General features: G+C 40.7%; 1 protein-coding gene across 2 annotated transcripts in view; it reads right to left on the bottom strand.

Annotated features, from left to right (window-relative positions):
* The window catches only part of CACHD1 (cache domain containing 1), a 208,539-nt gene that overhangs the window by 150,291 nt on the left and 39,159 nt on the right, over positions 1 to 19,089 (bottom strand). Inside the window, exon 1 of one of the 2 annotated variants that reach the window (XM_033115364.1) lies at positions 1,718 to 1,739. The exons of the other annotated variant lie outside the window; for it this stretch is intronic. The gene's annotated coding sequence lies outside the window, so the exon portion shown is untranslated. Of the gene's footprint in view, positions 1 to 1,717; positions 1,740 to 19,089 lie in introns of those variants that run through there. 2 annotated transcript variants of the gene reach the window in all.

Raw genomic sequence — 19,089 nt, 5'->3', positions numbered from 1 at the left:
ACACTATGTGAAAGTGTGTTCATACTGTTGCCACAGAAAACACATGATAATGAAACTTCCTGAAGGAAGGGCTACTCTATCACCTAAAGATGGGGGCTGGGGGGTGCAGGGGGGACTACAGATGTGCCGTGATGGCTCAAATCAAGAGGACTCTAGCTTCACAATGTTTCAGTAATGAAAAGTAAATAGCACACCTTAGAAATGCCAGCATGGCGTGCAGTCTAGATGTCACATGGGCTGCACTCAAGGCTTCCAACTTCTGGGTATCCTTGATCTACAACAATGTCTGTCGAAATGGAAAGGCAGACAGGGAAACAGTATCCCATTCCATGAATGCAAGGAGATCTGCATCCATCCCCACCCTGCTCCATGGTCCCGCACTCACCATTTTATGTCATTTAACAAGAAGCAAGTTACTTTTCTGATCATTTTTTAAGATGTCCTCAAAAAATCGAAGCTGCCTCTAACTCCCCATGTTGTTTCTCCTGTCTACCCAACAAGAAACATTAGGCAGGATCTACTGACTCCCAATTGCTTGCTATACCAAAGGGTTACCAAGTGCCTAGAAAAGCTCCGCTAATGATCCCACTCATGACCCTCTGGCTAAATGACTGGTGTGGCTGTCCTTTCACTTAGAAGTTTTGAGAAAGAATCATGGTGATATAAATTGAGGACTACTATATTCTACCATCCAGCAACGTAAATCCAAACCAGAGGTTGCCATGGAAGGATGGGGGAATGAAGAAATGGTCTCCACAAGAGCTGGGGCTCTCAAAGAGTGAGGCTCCAGACACCCCCTAAGGAAAAGAACAGGTTTCTGACTTACATAGGAAAAATAAATAAATCTGGAGAGCTTTTTGCATTAGCAGGAATGGGAAATTGCTTCACTTCATCAATTTTGAAACTTTAACTTAATTGCTGCTTTTCCTAATGCCCTCCTCCCACCCCAGTCTCTTTAAACTTGAGAGTCTAAAAGAAACCCTGTTACAGAGCAGTCAGCTCTCTCAGGAGTTTTCAAATTCCAAAACAAGTCATGGCAGGCTAGAACTTTCTTTCCTTCCGGGAATAACATTGTTATTGTTATTAACTACATTTGTTTGTCTCTTTCTCAAACTGTTTCAAAAAAAAAAAAAAAAGTCACTTGAGGTCCTCCTGGTCCCCACAGACAGGGGAAGACATGAATCATTTCTTACAGTTTTTCACCACTGGAAGATGAATGAAAAAGAAACCACCCATAACATGGAATCCTGCACACACCTTCAGTATGGCTCAGGAACTCATCGCTTGTGAGTCTCTAAAATAAAAAGACACGACAGTTCGCAGTCTGTGAGGGGCCAAGTTCGCAGTCTGTGAGGGGCCAACACCATTGCAGTGAGGCCCATTTTGCCAACCAACACACTGGCGTTCTGAGGCATTTGTGGATTGCCCTCAATGACTTGAGCTCAGACACGAACTCCCATTTTCTGACCCGAAGTCCCAGGGAGTCATACAGTTAATAAATCGAATAAAGCAATGCTGGGGTAGATTTTTATGTGGCCTTCAGAGTAGCACTTCACGCACGTTCAGTTCTTCCTGGTTTCTACACCATCTGTCCATTCAAAAGCAGTAATTTATAAAAGCACACACCCAGAACAAAAATAAAAACACTGTTGCTTACTCCATTCCTCGGATTTTTATAACTATAGGAACATGAAGTAGGCGGTGTCCTCATCCTCACCTACAGTTTTCTGGCAGAGCCGTAAGATTAGCGAGGGTCAGGGGTCCACCAGAAGGGGTTCTCCGTCCTCCAGTTCTCTCTGCACATAGGTCTCTCCATGTAGTCTCACAGGCTGGCTGAAGAATGCAGTGTTGCCATTACCTAATGAAAACCCAGAGTGACCACAGGGAGCTCCAACCAGTTAATGCGCACTGCACACGTGGGATCAATTAGGTGGACATGACCTTTATATTTAGGAAAATGCTAAAATGCCAGCCAGTCCCCTAATGTCTGACCTACATCTGAAACTAAAGAACGGCAATAATTCTGAAGATTTAAGCACTTCGGGCTACTGTATTTGGTCATCAGCAATACAGCGTGGTAGAAAGAAAGCCATGAGAAGGAATTACGTGAGCTGCACTGAGAACCAGGAATGTCAAAACTGGACAAGATTTTTCAGAGCACCTAATGCAACCCACTTATCTTTAAGGAGAGGAAAAACATGTGCAGATAGGTTATTCATTTTCTGGATTTTGGATAAATATCTAGCTGACATTCTTTGACTATGTATTAATCATTGAGAGACTCTTCCCTATTTCTGTCACTTTAAATCCTTGGGGGATATTTTTATCTCCTTTTTGATCGTGAATACTAATTTCTCAATGCCATTCTTGACAGGAGACTTAATACCAAACTTTTTTTGTCTAGACTTTTAGGAGATTCAGAAGAGTTATAGAGCAGAGTACAAAATAATATTGTGATTTTATAATATGATAGCAATTGTTAATGGCAAAGAGAAATGAGTGGGGGGACATTTGCAGACACTGTCCACCAGTGGTGGTGTTATGGATGTACTAGGTATAAACATATGGAATAGACATTAAGGCTCTTCAGTGGCATAAAGTTCAAATTCTGGTTATCCACTCACTAACAATGAAAACTTGGGCTAGTTACTTGGCCATTCTTGCTCATTTTCCTCATCTGAAAAGTAGGAATAGTAAGTCTCTCACCCATGGGATTGCGTTATTTAAACAAACAAAAACCCCCAAAAAACAAAATATGGAAATCAGTAAGTAGCCAGGATTATAATAAGCACAATAAATAAAGCTATAATCATCACCACCACCACCACCTGCAACATCACCCTCAGTGTCTTTGTTTCCAGAGTTTTCTCTGCATTGAACATGTTATTTTTGTAATTTAAAAATATGATTACAAATACTTCAATTTCCCCTTAATTCTGTCATTCAGTTGTTCTTACAATACAGAAAGTCACCTCTGGAACCATCCTTTTCTAGAACACCTCTCTGAATTTTGAACTACTAGCTGTCATTACTATCACAAATTCACTTAGGTGGGTAGGCAAATACAGTGTATTTAAATGACTTTTTGCATAGTTAGGTGTTAAATAGTATATTATTCATATGCCCCTCCCATGAGCTAGGAAATAGACCAACAATTTGGGCAATGTCATGTAGTCAAGGGTTAAAAATCCAACGTATGGTGCTATATGATTTTGAACTGTGTTGCACAAAAGCAGACATGGAGCCAAATACGACAAAAGGCTAAGTGGGTGTCCTGGAAAAAGGTGAAAATCTTCCCACATACAAATTATTCACATAGAAGTCAACATTTGTTCTCATACTTGCTTATCTTTACTCAAAATACTAAAACAATCTAGAGCTGGTCAAAGCTGCTCCTTTCCTCTAAAAACAGCACAGATAGTTTCATTGAAAATATGTGAAAACAAAAAAGTCAGCACAACCTTTACAAGCCTTTTCAGAGCCTGGCACCATTTACATCACAGAGTTCAACAATTACGAGAGAAGTTGGAATGCTCATGTTTTATTATACTAGCAAAACCAAGAATAAAGCATAGAATAATTTCCAGATGGCGTCCGTTTTTTGTACAGATTTTTCAATTCAACATTGTTCTGAAAGCTTTAGTCATCTGAATACAGAGCTGTAACAATTCTATGCAGGAATCTTTTCTTGGATAAATAAAGACTCATATACTACATTTACTGGGGATCCTAGCCATTAAAAAGAAGGCAAGAAAGAGTAAGTAAAGCATGTGAAAATCTCTTGTACAAAGAGAAGAATCAGTGATTAGGAAAGAATATAGTTCAACCCCCAAGTGACCAAATTCTCTGACTTTTTCTAGTTATCATATATATGTATATCCCCATAAATGTACATTTGATATATAAACTTCCATTTAAAAATTGCCAAGATTTACAGAATCATGGGTTTAGAAAGCTTCAGAAAAAATAAACTTACATAGCTATGAAACAAAGGGCATGGCAGATTAGCATCTATAACGTACAGAGCCAAACGAGCCCTGTAAGCAAGATGAATTCTGTTAGGGCTCTGCAGACCTCAGATGGGTCCCGAAAGCCTCTGTAACCTATGCTTTGCCTCTGAGCAGTGCTGTGTTCCAGGAACTTCTCCTACGTGCACCTCCATATCAGTTAGGCAAGGTCAGCCAAGTGCAGAAGAACCAGTTCTGTGTAATGCAAATGCAGCTCCAAATGAAGACGCCTCCAAACACCTCCACTGCTATATCAGAAATGAACAAACCCACCCCAAACTATGTTTTTATTATGGAAACCTATACAAGAAGAGAAAACAGTATGACAAGCCTCCACATACCCATTATGTAGCTTCAACCATTACCAACTCAACAGTCAATCGTGTTCATCCATAACGCCCACTTTCTTACACTCCAGTATCCAGCAATAGTTTACATACAACTCTGAAAGGTAAAGATTCTTTTTGTAAAAACAAAAATCAGAATACCATTATCACGCTAGTAATTCCTGAAATCAAGTATCCAGTCAGGATCAAATTCAATGGCTGCACTTTACAGATGCTCTACCGGGAAGAAGGGGTAAGAGCAGTGAGGAGCAGGACATCACAATAATTTATGCTTCTGTTTTAAAACTGTGCCAGCACTTAGGGCATAGCATGGTCTCGTTCCTCGGACTCAAATCATTCCAAACTTACTAAGGGTCCTCTCTTTCTCCTGCAGCCAAGATGCAATGTTCTTTCACTTGGAGAAGAGGCCACACCAGAATAAAATACAAGAAGCCATTTTCTTCCTTGGTATTTTCACGATTCGGAGGAAATTACTAAATTAGCGCAAATCTCCTGAATTTTGCCTATGCCCTAAGGACATTTTTAAAAATGTTTTCTTTTGAAAAATATTTACAAGTTGCAAATATAGTACAATGAGTTCCCATGTACTGTTCATCCAACTCCCCAATGACAACGTCTTACATAACAGAACTTTTAAGAGCCTGCACCAATTCATACATCTATGGCCAACCGATTTTTAGAAAAGGGTGCCAAGACCATTCAATGGTGAAAGAAGGGTCTTTTCAAGAAATTGTGCTGGGACAATTGGATAGTCATATGCAAAAGAATGAAGTTGGATCCTTATCTCATACCCTATATAAAAATTAACTAAAAACATGGATCAAAACCTAAGTGTAAGAACTAAAACTATAAAACTTTTAGAAAGAAACAGGCAAATCTTCATGACCTTGGATTTAGCAAATACACACACACACACACACACACACACACACACACACATATACATATATGACTTCATCAAAATTTAAAACTTCTGTGCTTCAAAGACATCATTAAGAAAATGAAAAGACAGCCCATAGTATGGGAGAAAATATTTGTAAATTATGTATATGATAAGAAACTGGTATCTAAAATACAGAAAGGATTCATACAACTCAATAAGAGAAATAACTTTAAAATAGGCAGAGGATCTAAATAGACATCACTCCAAGGAAGGTATACAAATGGCCAATAAGCACATAAAAAGATGCTCAAATCATTAGTCATCAGGGAAATGCCAATCAAAAGCCAATATGGGATACCACTTCACATCTACTAGGATGGCTAGACACAAAAAGTCAGATAACAGGAAATGTTGGTGAGGATGTGGAGATACCACAACCTTCACAAAGTGCTGAATGTAAAATGGTGCAGTCACTGTGGAACACAGTCTGGTAAGTTCCTCAAATGATTAAACAGAGTTACCACATGACCCGGCAATTCTAGTTGTAAGTCTATACCCAAGAGGAATGAAAACATTTGTCCACACAAAAACTTGTACACAAATCCTTATAGCAGCATTATTCATAGTAGCCATAAGGTGGAAACAACCCAAATGCCCATCAACGGAAGAATGGACAAACAAAATGTGGTATATGTATACAATGGCATATTATTCAGTCATAAAAAGGAATCACATACCACTACATGCTACAACATAGATAACTGTTGAAAATACTAGGCTAAGTTAAAGAATCCAGTCCTAAAAGATCACATATGATTCCATTCATATGAAATGTTCACAATAGGGAATTCTATAGGGACAGAAAGTAGATTACTGGTGACTTCAGGCTGAAGGAGGGAACAGGAAGATAGGAAGGTAATAGCTGAATGGCACAGTTTCCATTTGTGATAGAAAAAGTTCTAAAATTGACTGTGATGATGGTTGGCAATATACTAAAAACCATTGAATTGTACACTTTAAATAGGTGAATTATATGCTATGTGATTTATATCTCAATAAAGCTGTTTTAAAAAAATAAAATCCACAGATAGATGCAAAAAGAAGAAGAGTCTGCCCTACTGGCTTTCAGTCCTTAATTCCGTTGTTTTAACTAGTCTTTCCTGGCCTTGGTCAGGCACACATCACTTCCCTACAAAAGAAGGACCAGGGAAGTGCAGATGGCTCTCTTGGAGATATCAGTGCTTTTCACAAGTTATAAGGAGACAGCCAAAGGGCAACATTAAAACATCTCATTTACTACCTCCGAAAGGAAGAAGTGTCTGGAGCACAAAACACTTTATTCTTTATACACTGTACCATCAGATAGAACAAAAATGCTCTGCAGGGGGGAAAGCGACGACGCTTTCCCCACTTGCTTCAAAGTCTCTGTTAAGAGTGACATAAATGATGGTACTCAATAAGTACTTGGTGGGTTTGATGTGATTAATTTGGGGACAAAACCGACTTGGGATATAAAAGTACCAAAGGGTACTTCAGAATCTTGTGCAAGAAGGCTTTCTTGCACATCATGTGGCCTTTCAAGAATGGTTTACTTGGAAGCCCTCTGGTCCAAGAGTACAGTATCCTCTGGAAGCAAGAGGACACAAGTGGTAATTAGAACTCTGGGTTCTCCTGGCTGCACAGACAGGAGGAAGTCCTGAGATCTCCTTGCTCTCTGTCTCCATTCTCTCTGTCTGTGTGCCACGAAACTGGGAAAGCGCACGAGGGAGCCTTCCTTCAGGAGTGCTGCAAATGTCTGTTCTCTTGACACAGGTGGGCGGGTTACACAAGGATATACGTAGGTAACATTTCATCAAGCTGTACATTTAAGATTCATGTACTTTAATGCATCTTTTATCTTAATTAAAAATAAAATCGGGAAAAAATGGTATCTATACATGGTCAGGCACTATGGAACTGAAAGACATTATCACTTTAAGGATTTGTTTCTAAAAAAGGTAGTAGATGTCTAAGGTAGCACACGTATTGAATAAGGAAGTAGTCGTACATTCTAACAGTCCTCATTTACCATGCAAAGATTGTGCGATAGGACCACGTAAGCACTCGAGATACAAAAACTGCTCTTCAGCACTCTTAAAGCACCAGTCATATCTAGGCTGGTACCCTGCTAACCACAGTGCAGCAGCAGGTCCTCAAATAACGTTGTTTCGATATAACAGTGATGGGATGCCATGGGAACTTAACTCTTGTCCATATCAACTAACCTAGGGGAAAACCTGGTTTCATTTTGGTCGTTTCGCTTAAAGTCGCATAACCTATTTGTAGCATTAAATGAGGACTTACCGTACGAACTTTGTGGAACAAAACAAAACCCATCTTATATGAGTAGGAAACCAAGCCCTCTTCCCCAAAGAAGATTCATTTGGCTCTTTCCCAGACCACATTCCAAGGTCTGTTGCTATGTGTTGGTTTTTAGGGTCAGCTCTAGGCAAAACGGTGAAGCAGAAATAATTTATTGCCTTGGGTCCCCATATCTAGGCACTGCAACCTCAGGTTGGTCCCTTCCCTTCCTCATAATTAGGAAGTCCCGCTAGGGCACTAAACCTGGGTAGAGCTCCAGCACTTCTCTTTCTTTCCCTTTCCCTTCCAGGGCAGAATTTCTGAGCAGGGTTTGGTAGGCAGAATCCTAAAATGGCCCCAAGATTTCCGGCTCCTGTTTGTACACGCCCTTCCTAATCTCTGGGATTAAAATTTGAATCCGTCATTAAATTATATTGGTACAGTTGACTTTTACAAAGCGGGGAGGGGGAGATTAGCCAGTGGGCCTAACCGAATCACACGAACCCTTTAAAAGCAGAGAGTTTTTCTCTGGCTAGTGCCAGAAAGGTAATCAGAGAAACAAACCAGCTGGGCTAGAGGGAAACAGCACTCGTACTGTGAACTGCCTTGTGAAGCCATGTGGCAAGGTTCTGAGTGGCCAGTTGGAACTGACAGTGACCCCCGACCGACAGCTAGGAGGAAAACATGGACCTTGTTCCTACATCCACAAGGAAATGAATTCTACCTACAACCAGTGAGCTTGGAAGATGACCTCCAAGCCCATATGACAATCACAGCCCTAGCTAACACCTCGATTTCAGTCCAGTGAGACCCAAAGCAGAGAATCTAGCCATACCATCTCCACAGTTCTGCCCTAAGGAAACTGCACTATACTACACTGGTGTTGTTTTAAGCCACAAAGTTTGTGATAACTTGTTATGTGGCAATAAGAAACTGATATGTGGGTGACAGGATTGCCCTACCTGCTGAGACAGACCTATGTTTAGATAAAGGTTCCCCTGCCTCTTTCTCTTAGCCTCAGTTTTCTTTCTATGAAATGGAGCCAAATCTCTACTTCACAGGGTAGATGAGAGGATCAGTAGAGACAGTGTACATAAAATACTTGACATGTATGGTTTTCTACCCTGTGACCAGAGATGTTTCGGAGTATGTGGAAGTTAAGCAATGCTTTTTGAACCAAGACATCCTGACAAACCATCTCAAAGTCTAACTCCTTCAGGGTACCATTAGTGACTGGTTTCCACCATAGGGTTCCCAAGGCAGTGTTAAGATGCCTAATGAACTTAGCAATAATTCAGTATAGGTAATGTGATATCATGTGTGAGTTAATTAGGTTAAACTCTAACTCAAATGCATTTGGCATTATAGTCAGGAAGGCACTCTCCAGGGGTACGCAGCTCGTGTTCTAATCATGAAGCCCGTGCTCCAAAAAGAGGCCCTGCAAATGTTTCTGTTATCCACGTTAATCAACACCAGACCCCTTGCCAATTAGCAAAGCCAATGTTAAGAGGGGGATGGTGGCGGGGGGTGAAATGATTGGCTTATGAGCAGGCATTATAAATGTGAGAAATGGCCTTCACTGGAGAGACGAAAGATACATTCAAGTTATAAGAACAGGCCAAAATATTTCAGAGCTATCTCTACCCTGTGCCTGAACAAGAGTGCAGCTCTGATAGGCTTGTTCCTTGAACTGCCCGGAGTCCGGTCACAGTTGGAAGATTGCCAGGTGGTTGAAGCCGATTATTAAGGATAAGAGAACGGCTCCTCTGGAATGTTGTCACCTCTAGGAGTGCCATTTTCACGCTAGGTGGTGATCACGGCCACTCCAAGAAGAGAGCTGAGACCTGATCAAGCACACAGAGCAATTCTGTGTGAACTGTGGGGTGCCCGCTGGCTAATGGATGCCTGTATGGGGAGCAGAACCACATCTCAGACTCGCTTTAGTTATAACCAGGTGCCAAGGTTGGGGGATAGTAGGTAGCTACCCCTCACTCACCTTGAATAATTTGGAGGCTATCAAAATCCACCCCAACTCCCCACAAAGAACCCCTAGGAGTCGTGCATAACCAAATTGGTTTAGGCCAGTTTACAGGTGGTAATGATTGAGCGCTGTTTGCAATTTTCTTAAAAACTCAAGATTTGCTTGTCATATGACTAAACCATCAACTTTTCTGGTTTGCCCTGGAATTATACCAACTTAGTATTATAACTGTTTAACTCGAGCTTGTCAGAGGATCTGATTGACAGTTAATGGCAGTCAACTTTTTGCTGGAAGGAGAAAAACAAGTTAATTTAGACTTAAATAGTTTGGTAGGTATTTTTAAAGTATTAGAAATATTGAGCTCCCTCTTACTGAGTTAGTCTCTACCCTAACTGGTTGAAAGCCAGCTTTAAAATCCTTTCATTTTAGAGATAAGGAAACTGAGGCCTGGAGCAGACGAATACTAATTTTTCTAAGGTGTTCCACATGTTTCCAGTTCTGAAAACAGACCCCCTTAGGGTATCTGATGTGACTCTCTCTAGTAGCAATTCCTGGCCGTGACTCAAACAGAAGGCTCCATTGCCTTAAGCTGCTGGCCCAAGATTATCTGGAGTTTTCCCACATTTCCACTGCTGAAGGCAAAAAGTATATCAATCAGGCCCCAAAACCTGCGTTTCTTTGAGACTTTGGAGCGAAATCTTCCATTAAGTCTGTTATGCTAACAAGGGGTTGAAGAGATCACAGCCTGTTCCTGCTAACGAGTAACCCCTCGATTGTAAAGCTTTAACTCAATTAAGGGATGTCTATCTCGGAAATTACCCCAAATAATTAACATAATGGGAATAAGACAGGGCACTGTGAGGGGCAAAAGCGATTAGAAGGACCCCTAGACAGAGGGCAAGTCTTGTCAGGATGTGGGTGAGAAGGCGCAGGCTGATAGTCTACTCAAGGCCCTTGTCTATGGGGTTGTAGAGTGCCATTGTTTGTAAATAACCTGTAAGATTGCCAAAAGCTTCAACCCCCAGGGAATGAGGCAGTGGAGAAATATCCTGCTTGACATGTTGATGTTCTCTCCATAACCATCCCACCCTCTTTTCTTTCCCAAACAATAACTTCACCAGAAAAGCTGTTCCCGACATTCAGTGTCACAATACTAGTAACTCGGTGACATCTATGTATCTTATTTTGTTCTATCCCATGAGGCAGAAAAGGCACTTAATCCATGCGACTTAGCTCATTTTGGAGAGGAGAAAAGAGGCTCAGAGATGTCACAGTTACATTACTATTTTGACAAACTGGGCATGGAACCTAGCTTCTTGGACTCCAGTCCCATGTGATCTTGGGTTAAATTTTGCATCATGACCCGCTCCCATCCCATCTACCATTCCCTAATATCACCATATTCCCATGCATACATTAAAAAAATAGATTACATATTAACTTGGTTGAGAGCAACAGGACACAAATGGAACAGTGGGAGACAGCCTTGGACGTTGAAAGCCAGCTTTAAGAATCACTGATTCTCATGGAAGACATAGCACAGAAACGTTTTCCCACTCGTGTGCGCTGAGCGCATGTCTGTTGCTGTTATCTTGGAGGAAAGCAGTTAAGCATAGGTCATGAGCTACCAAATGACACACTTAAGCCCTTCTTCCTACCCCATAAGGGATCATCCTCACCCTAAACAGATACAAACATTTGAAAAAACAACCAACAGCTCCCAGGAAGCTCTAGAAAGGTTTCCTGGTTCAGCACAGGAAGCCTGGAAGACATCAAGTCCTGTTCAAAGAGGATCGCAAGCTGTGTTGCCACAGGATTCTACTTCCATTCCCTCTTAAGAGCTAATCATTTCCTTTGTTTCTCAAGGAATACAACCATTACAGCCACAGGACTGCCAAGTTCAATCAATGACAGAACAGGCAGCGCAGCTACCCTGGGAGGTGGAATACACTTTCCCCCCACACATTTAAAGTGTAAAATGTTAAACTAATAGGTGAAAGAGGAGCAAAGAGCTACACCGCCCAGGTCCCTTCCTCCCTCCCTCCCGAGAGGCGGGCGGCATGACGATGACGATAATGATGATGATGACGACGATGATGATGGTGACAATGAAGATGATGACGATGACGAGGTCATTCCTCTCCTTAGGCCTGCTCCGATGGCTCCCCATTGCTCTCACAAGGGCCTCTAAGACCTTAGTGACTCCTCTTACTGTCCCCTGCCACCCTGGCCTTATTGCCATTCACCCCACCTTAAGCCGTCTTCCAGGCTCCTCTCAGAGATCCACATGGCCAACTCCCTCACCTCCTTCAATGCTTTGCTCAAGTATTTTTCTCAATGAGGCCCATAGTGAATACTTTAATGGCCACCTCAAAGTCCACCCCAGGCGCCCCCAAACTCTCTTGATCCTCCTTACCCGCATTTACTTCTTTTTTTTATTTAATAGCACTAGCCACTCTCCAACACTCAATATAATTTAACTTGCCAATACTCATTATGGGTACTGCCTAGGTCTTCCCTGCTAGAATGCAACTGAAATGTAAATTCCACGCAGAAAGCGGTTGGTTGTTTGTTTTGATAACTGATGAATGGGTAGGACCAAAGGTGTCTATCAGATAGTATGCACTCAAATATTTGCTGAATGAATAAAAATATACCTGTGTGCTAATAATAACAGCAGGTGGCATTTGAGAAATTATGTCTCAGAAATATAGCAAGTGCTTTACCTGTATTAGCTCATGTGATCCCCACAAGCCTATAAAACAGGTACTATTCGTATTCCCAATTTACTTATGGCAAAACTGAGGCCTAAATGACGTGCCCAAGATCACATTGCTAGTAAGTAGAGAAGCCAGAATGACAACCCAGGTCTTTCTGACTCCAGTTAACCCCAGTGCTATTTCCCATTCCAGCTCTGCTAGACAAGTTTCTGTGGTTTTGTTTTTGGTAGAATTCTACCAGGGCTTATTAGGGAAGAGGGTTTGAAATATGAAAAGAATTGCTCTATAGGTTGAAAGAGAGAAAAGTCTCAAAAAAAAAAAATTCCCTAGAAATAGTTCTGTATTAGAGATTATCTTCCTATTTTATAGCGGTAGGAACAATGACCAGAGGACGAAAACCTGGGTTTAAACCCAGACTCTTCCTCCTAACCAGCTCTGAGATTAATGTGGGGGTAATAATAGATAAAACAGGGAAAATGATACCTATTGTGCGAGACTGTTTTAAGGATTAAATAAGATAATGTTCATGGAAGTGCAAAAAAAGAGAAATCTGGCTCATTATTTAGTCCTTCCTTCTTTCCGATGTTAACAACACTGACAGAACCTTTTGTTTGTTCATAAATGAACATGTATGAAGCACCTAGTGTGTGCCAAATGCCATGCTGGATGTTGTGGTTACAAACACAGTAAGATGGACGGTTATACAGGAAGGCTCCCAGTCCAGGGATGAAGCAGATCAGCCAACCAGCTATTCTAGAACCACATGAAAAATGATGCCACAGAGTTATGTCCTGGACAACATGGGACACCTAAGGCTGAAATGAGCTGCTTTGGCTCAAATGAGAATAGAGAGATACTGATTGCTGGTTGCCAAATCACCAGGAAGAAGAAAAGAGCATAGGAAAAGGAAAAAGTCTATTAAGAATTGGGACTACGTTGCTGAATGAAGGACCCATGTAACATTATCCTTAGCTTAGAACTGGAAATGTTCAGCATCAGTCTAATTTACATGCTACTGAACAAGAAAAAGACTACTTAAATAAACAAGTATTTTCTTAGATATTTGTGGTCCGTATGTGAGAATTCTATTAACAATCTCTTCCACCACTCTCCTATGAAGCACACTTTAAATTCAAAACACCCAAAAATCTCAAAATCTTAAGCTGCATACATGCTTTAAGTTCAGAAACAGAACTAGGTAAGGGAAGGGGTGAAACCGATGCCCTTCCCAGTTTTTAAAATGGGTTTTAAAAACCAATAGCCCTGGAACCATGAATGCAAGTCACTTTTCCATAAACACAGAAAGATTAGCATGTTAGTTTAATTTCTGCACACCACTTCAGACCACCTGCATCCCCAAATAGTGTCAGATAAGCAGGCCTTTCTTCATACATTAATTTTACATTACCCTCTCTCCCAGGCAGCTAGGGAGCTAACAAGCAGTCCCTGCGGCTCAATCTGATCAGAATTGGCACGTGTTCAGGCAACACATCTACAGCTGTTGCATAATAGCATTTTTCCTATGAGGAAGCCATGCCACCACAAATACTAATAGTCAAAATGATTTAAGAAGGGGAAAAAAATGCTTTGAGATATTTTGAACGTACAAGGATAGAAACTCATTTTCATTTTTAATTTTATAAGCTTATATGCCAAAGATTCTAGACAAATGTCAAACCAATCAGACTGGAAATGCGTCTGGTTTGAGGAGGCTCGTAATTTAAATTCAGTCTCTCACACAAAGTAGTAGTAGGGTCTGTGTGACTTCCTATCTGTTTTCATTATAACCTGAAAGTCTGTAAATTCCACAGCTCCCCAATTCTGCTTTACCATATGTATCCCAAAGAAATTATGTTTAGAAGTATGTTGTTTGTTTAGTCAAGGTGAGTAGACATTGTTAAATTATTAAACAGTTTGTATTAATGAGAGTTCAGGATTCATTAGAAAAACAAAGAACAAAAAATCTAAGAATTCATACCATCCAGGTTAATCTAGAGCCCTAATTTTTAGCCGTGTGTGTGTGTGTGTGTGTGTGTGTGTGTGTGTGTGTGCACTCTCCACCTAAATCATTCTATACTGCAAAGTGATAAAAATCACATGGATACCAACATGTCAATTAAGAGATCTGGAGAGCGTGAACATGGGGAAACTATCTTCATATGACCAAGGAGAAACATATGAACTCCAGAGCCTGTGAACTAGTCAACTTCATGTTCTTTCTCAGCATAATTATAGATTATTTCATTATAATTACTAAAGACAAATAAGAATTCTATACGAACAAATCAGGTCAAAGTACGCCATTTACTTCACTATACAGGTAGAAACTGTATGAACTATATATTTCTTGATTTCCTCAAGGCATTTCACCACGTATTTCACCTTGAGAACAAGATAGCGCATTGAGCTATAGATGATAAGACATGGAACTTGAACACCATCAGAAAAAGCTAAACTGCCTCTGGAAACTTAAAAGAACGTAAATAGGGATTGTAACAAGGCTTTGTGCTGAAGTAAAAGCCAATAATCCTATGGCCAACTATGAATCTAGCTCTGCTGCCTATAAACATATTTCTTTCCCACACCATAGTTCGGTTTTTCAAAACCTAGGGGTAAAAGGAGGAAGAACGCCTTCCCAACAATGTTAAAGCTAAAAGACTATTATGTAAAGTGAAGGAGAAGGAGGAAGAGGAGGAGGAGGAAAAAGAGGAAGAGGAGGAGGAGGAAAAAGAGGAGAAGGAGGAGGAGGACAAGGAGGAGGAGGAGAAGGAGGAGGAGGAGGAGGAGGAGGAGGAGAAGGAGAGGAAGAGGAAGAGGAAGAGGAAGAAGAAGAAGAAGGAAGAACGAAGGAGAAAAGAAGGAGAAAAGAGGAAGGAGGAAGGAGGAGGGGAAGAAGTAAACTCACAGTCCAGCTGGCAAGAGGCCTTTTTAGCTAGATAGTCATACAGACACCTCTTGAAAAAAGCCATATGGTTATACTTGTTATTTTTGGCCTCTTTACCTTTAACTTCTTTCTTGTATATAGAGGCCTCCAGTTATTACCACCAAGTGATAAATCACTTTGAATTTCCAAGGCTACAAAAGGCATTTACTGGCAGCCATTCCACATTTCACTTTTAGCTGAGGACCCTGGAGAATTCTTAAGTGAAGGATGCTCACGTTTTCCAAAAACTTGTTGTATTTAAACTAGGTCAAAATTTTAGATCTTAACTTTATCTTGATAGCTAAGATTCAAAAGGAGTAAATAAAACATGGGTGGAAATGAATAGTTATATAGTAAGAAGGAACATGTTCGTTTAACATTTCCTCTAGTAGTTTTTTAAGAGAAAGAATGGGAGAAGCCCTCCCCCGCTAAAAAAGATGACCTGGAACAGAGGTTGCAAACTGGCAACCTAACTCAACTTGCACCAGTTTTTGTTTGACCACCATAACGCTACTGTTGTTTTAGATTGAGCCAATGTTTAAAATTTCGGGAAATTTCACATTTTACAAATATCTTCATTTTCAATGTCTTTTGAAAAACTGGAAGCTCTGACCACACCAGCATAACATTCCTGCTGCCAGCAACAGACTTCCTTTGATAGCAACTGTCTCCTTTAGGTGGTCCATACAATCTCCAATTTGCTACACACGTTTAAGGCCGACTTCCTTCATTTCCATTTTCTGACTGGCAGCCTATCAAAAGAACTGGCTCCTTCTTGGCGTCCTTCCCACCTCTAGTGTTCCCTTGAAGTATAATTTAAATACCAAATGCCACCTTGCCTTTGATATATTGACTGAAGCTTGCCGATTTATCAAATTCTACCTTATATCACCTTCCCCCTCTATGGCTGCTCGGAAGCAGGGGTAGTAACTCACACATGTGGTTATTGGCCCTGTTCTCCACAGCACTTAGCGCAGTGCTTTACCTGAAGTAGATATTTAATGAAAGGTCTAGTGCTTATCTCATAGCTCTTCAGCTTGCAACAGGCTTTTACCTATTAAGCGGTGTTCCACCTTAGAACAGTGTTTCTCAGCTGAGGGTCAATTGTGCCCCCTCCCAGGGGACATTTTTGGTTATCACCACTGGTGTGGGAGAAGGGGGAGCTGCTGACATCTAGTGGGTAGAAACCAGATGTTAAATATCTTAAAATGCAACAGCACCACTAAACGTCCTTAGTGTCTAGGTTGAGAAAACCTGCCTTAGAACAATCCTAGGAAGAAATATTACAAGAAATAGTACAACCAACTTGCAAATACCGTGTTTCCCCGAAAATAAGACCTAACTGGAAAATAAGCCCTAGCATGGTTTTTCAGGATGACATCCCCTGAACATAAGCCCTCACGTGTCTTTGAGAGCAAAACTTAATATAAGACCTGGTCTTATTTTCGGGGAAACATGGTAGATAATCTCAGGGTAGAAGTCAAATGGCTTACTCAAGGTGAACCAGCTTGCCATGAAATCAAGTTTTAAATTCTGGTGCGAGGCTGTCAGAATCAGATGATAGCAATTGATAACAGAAAAACAGAACACATTAAGGGTGGAAATCTGTGCCTCTGTTTGGCATGAATTTGTGTAAGAATGTTAACAGGTCAGAGATTAACATTCAGCTAACTAACGTAAGCTCTCATCTTTTGTAAAATATATAATGTGGCTTGATTATGTTAGAATCTGGAAGCTACTTGGTGGAAACAAACAAACTTAATGATATCTCATGTTACATTTACCATATACATATACTGAAAAAGTTCTACTCCTAAAAGAGACTTTTTTATACTAGCTATTCAAAACAAATATATGAAGTGACACCTAACCCACGTGCTGATAAATACAAATGACCGAAATAACAGTTTCAAAGGGAAATTCCTCTTTATGAGAAAGAGGAAGGTAGAGCAATTTGAGGTGTGGAAGAATTGAATTTAGGCCACGACTGTCACATCTGCAGGATGTTTTATTTTGTCTCAGTTACTCCAGTTGGCCAGTAGTAGACTTTCTCCATTCAGAGCAGGGGAGTGGCCACCATATATAGATAAGGAAATCAGGGATTAGAGAGGTTATGTGACTTTGTCCAAGGCCACCACTAGTAAAACCAGAGCAATTTGATTTTAGACATCTGGTTCATGAGCACTCGGCTGCCTAGCTTTAGCAATCCAAAGTACTAACTACTGCTTTTAGCTACTAAGAGGTTATTACTCATTGACCGGTAAACTTGGAGCTAAAGAAGACCCTGGGGTTCATAGGGAATCATTTCCTAATTGCCAGAGCTGTCCACAGATGGAACAGACCATCTAATGAAGTAAGATGCTCGCCATCACTGTAACAGGGTGACCACTTTGATGAAGGGGTGATCAGCTGGACAGGGTGATGAGTTTATTCCTTTAAGGTCCACTCCGATCTTGCAATTTTATGATTCCTTGTCCCTTGATTTCTCAATAATTTATCTCTGGAACCTAATGACTGTTTGTTTTCCTAGGTAACCTCTGTTCATTTCTCTGGTCTTTGTCTCTTCTGCTGCATTTTTAATTCTCCTCTGATCCTAACATGAATCGCAAAGAAAGAGCCTAGGCTTTGAAACAGAAAAGTCCTGAATGTGAATGCTCAATCTCCCATATAATAGCTGATACTGGGCAACTTACTAAGACTTCTTCTCAATGAGGAACTATAAAATAAAGGAAGTAACATCAAATGAGAAAAAAAAACAGATTAAAATATAGTGCCTTCTCTATAGAAGCTCAGTAAACATTAGTCTCCCTAATTTGCAATATTCTCTTAACCCTACTTACTACACTGTCATATTCTCACTGTCAGCTTTAGTGTCCTGGAGTTCCTGTAGAGATCAAAAGTATTCTAAAAATAAGTAGTCACAAAATATCTATGCATTTTACCTACCACATAGTTAGTTACGAGCAAAAGGAAAATAACTGCATTCTCTGGCTCAGTGTGGACTCTCCACTGCTACCGTGTTTCCCCGAAAATAAGACCTAGCCAGACAATCAGCTCTAATGCATCTTTTGGAGCAAAAATTAATATAAGATCCAGTCTTATTTTACTATAAGACCAGGTCTATCATATCATATCATATCATATCATACCATATAATATGACTGGGTCTTATATTAATTTTTGCTCCAAAAGATGCATTGGAGCTGATTTCCTGGCTAGGTCTTATTTTCAAGGAAATAGGGTAGGATCAGAACCATTACCAAATCCTGTGCCTTTTCTTTGACATTCTAAATCCCAGCTGTACCCATAGCCATATTAATCTTATAGATCTTTCCCTCATCAGAACTTCCAGGAACAAGCTATGAATGCACAGAACTTTCAAGCTCCCACAGTTCCAACATGCAACATTCCATTTAAGTCATATAACAAACTTACAAGGGAATTTACAAGGGCACTTGGCATTTTCTGACATTATCTGAATCTCTTAGACCCAGTGGGTCAAATCTCTCTGCCAATTTCTGTTTTTCTATAGTTTAAAAGCTATACAATGCTGGATGACGGTGTGGGGGTAGATCGAGGGGTGCAGTTTCCAGGCTCTCGCCCTCACGTGGAAAGGTGCTCACTCGGGTAGTAAATGGCCATCAACTGTGATTGGATGGCCATCAGCTGTGGCTAGTTGGCCGCTATCTGTAACCAGTGAGCCACTGGCCACTAATATAACTGCTGTGGCTACGCTAGCAGCGAATGGGGGTTAGCAAGGGCGGAGTGTAGCTTGCGGTTCCTATGGCTCCTGCTTCCTATGTCTCCAACCCAGCTGCCAGAGAGACGATTATCGTGGTATGACTCCCCTATCTATGGCTCCATGGGTGTTCCTTTTTGGCCTCACCA

The sequence above is a fragment of the Rhinolophus ferrumequinum genome, chromosome 9 (assembly GCF_004115265.2).
Source record: "Rhinolophus ferrumequinum isolate MPI-CBG mRhiFer1 chromosome 9, mRhiFer1_v1.p, whole genome shotgun sequence".
In the NCBI taxonomy this organism is placed as follows: domain Eukaryota; kingdom Metazoa; phylum Chordata; class Mammalia; order Chiroptera; family Rhinolophidae; genus Rhinolophus; species Rhinolophus ferrumequinum.
Note: the sequence above shows the minus strand (reverse complement) of the source record. Positions and strands in the feature narration are given on the sequence as shown.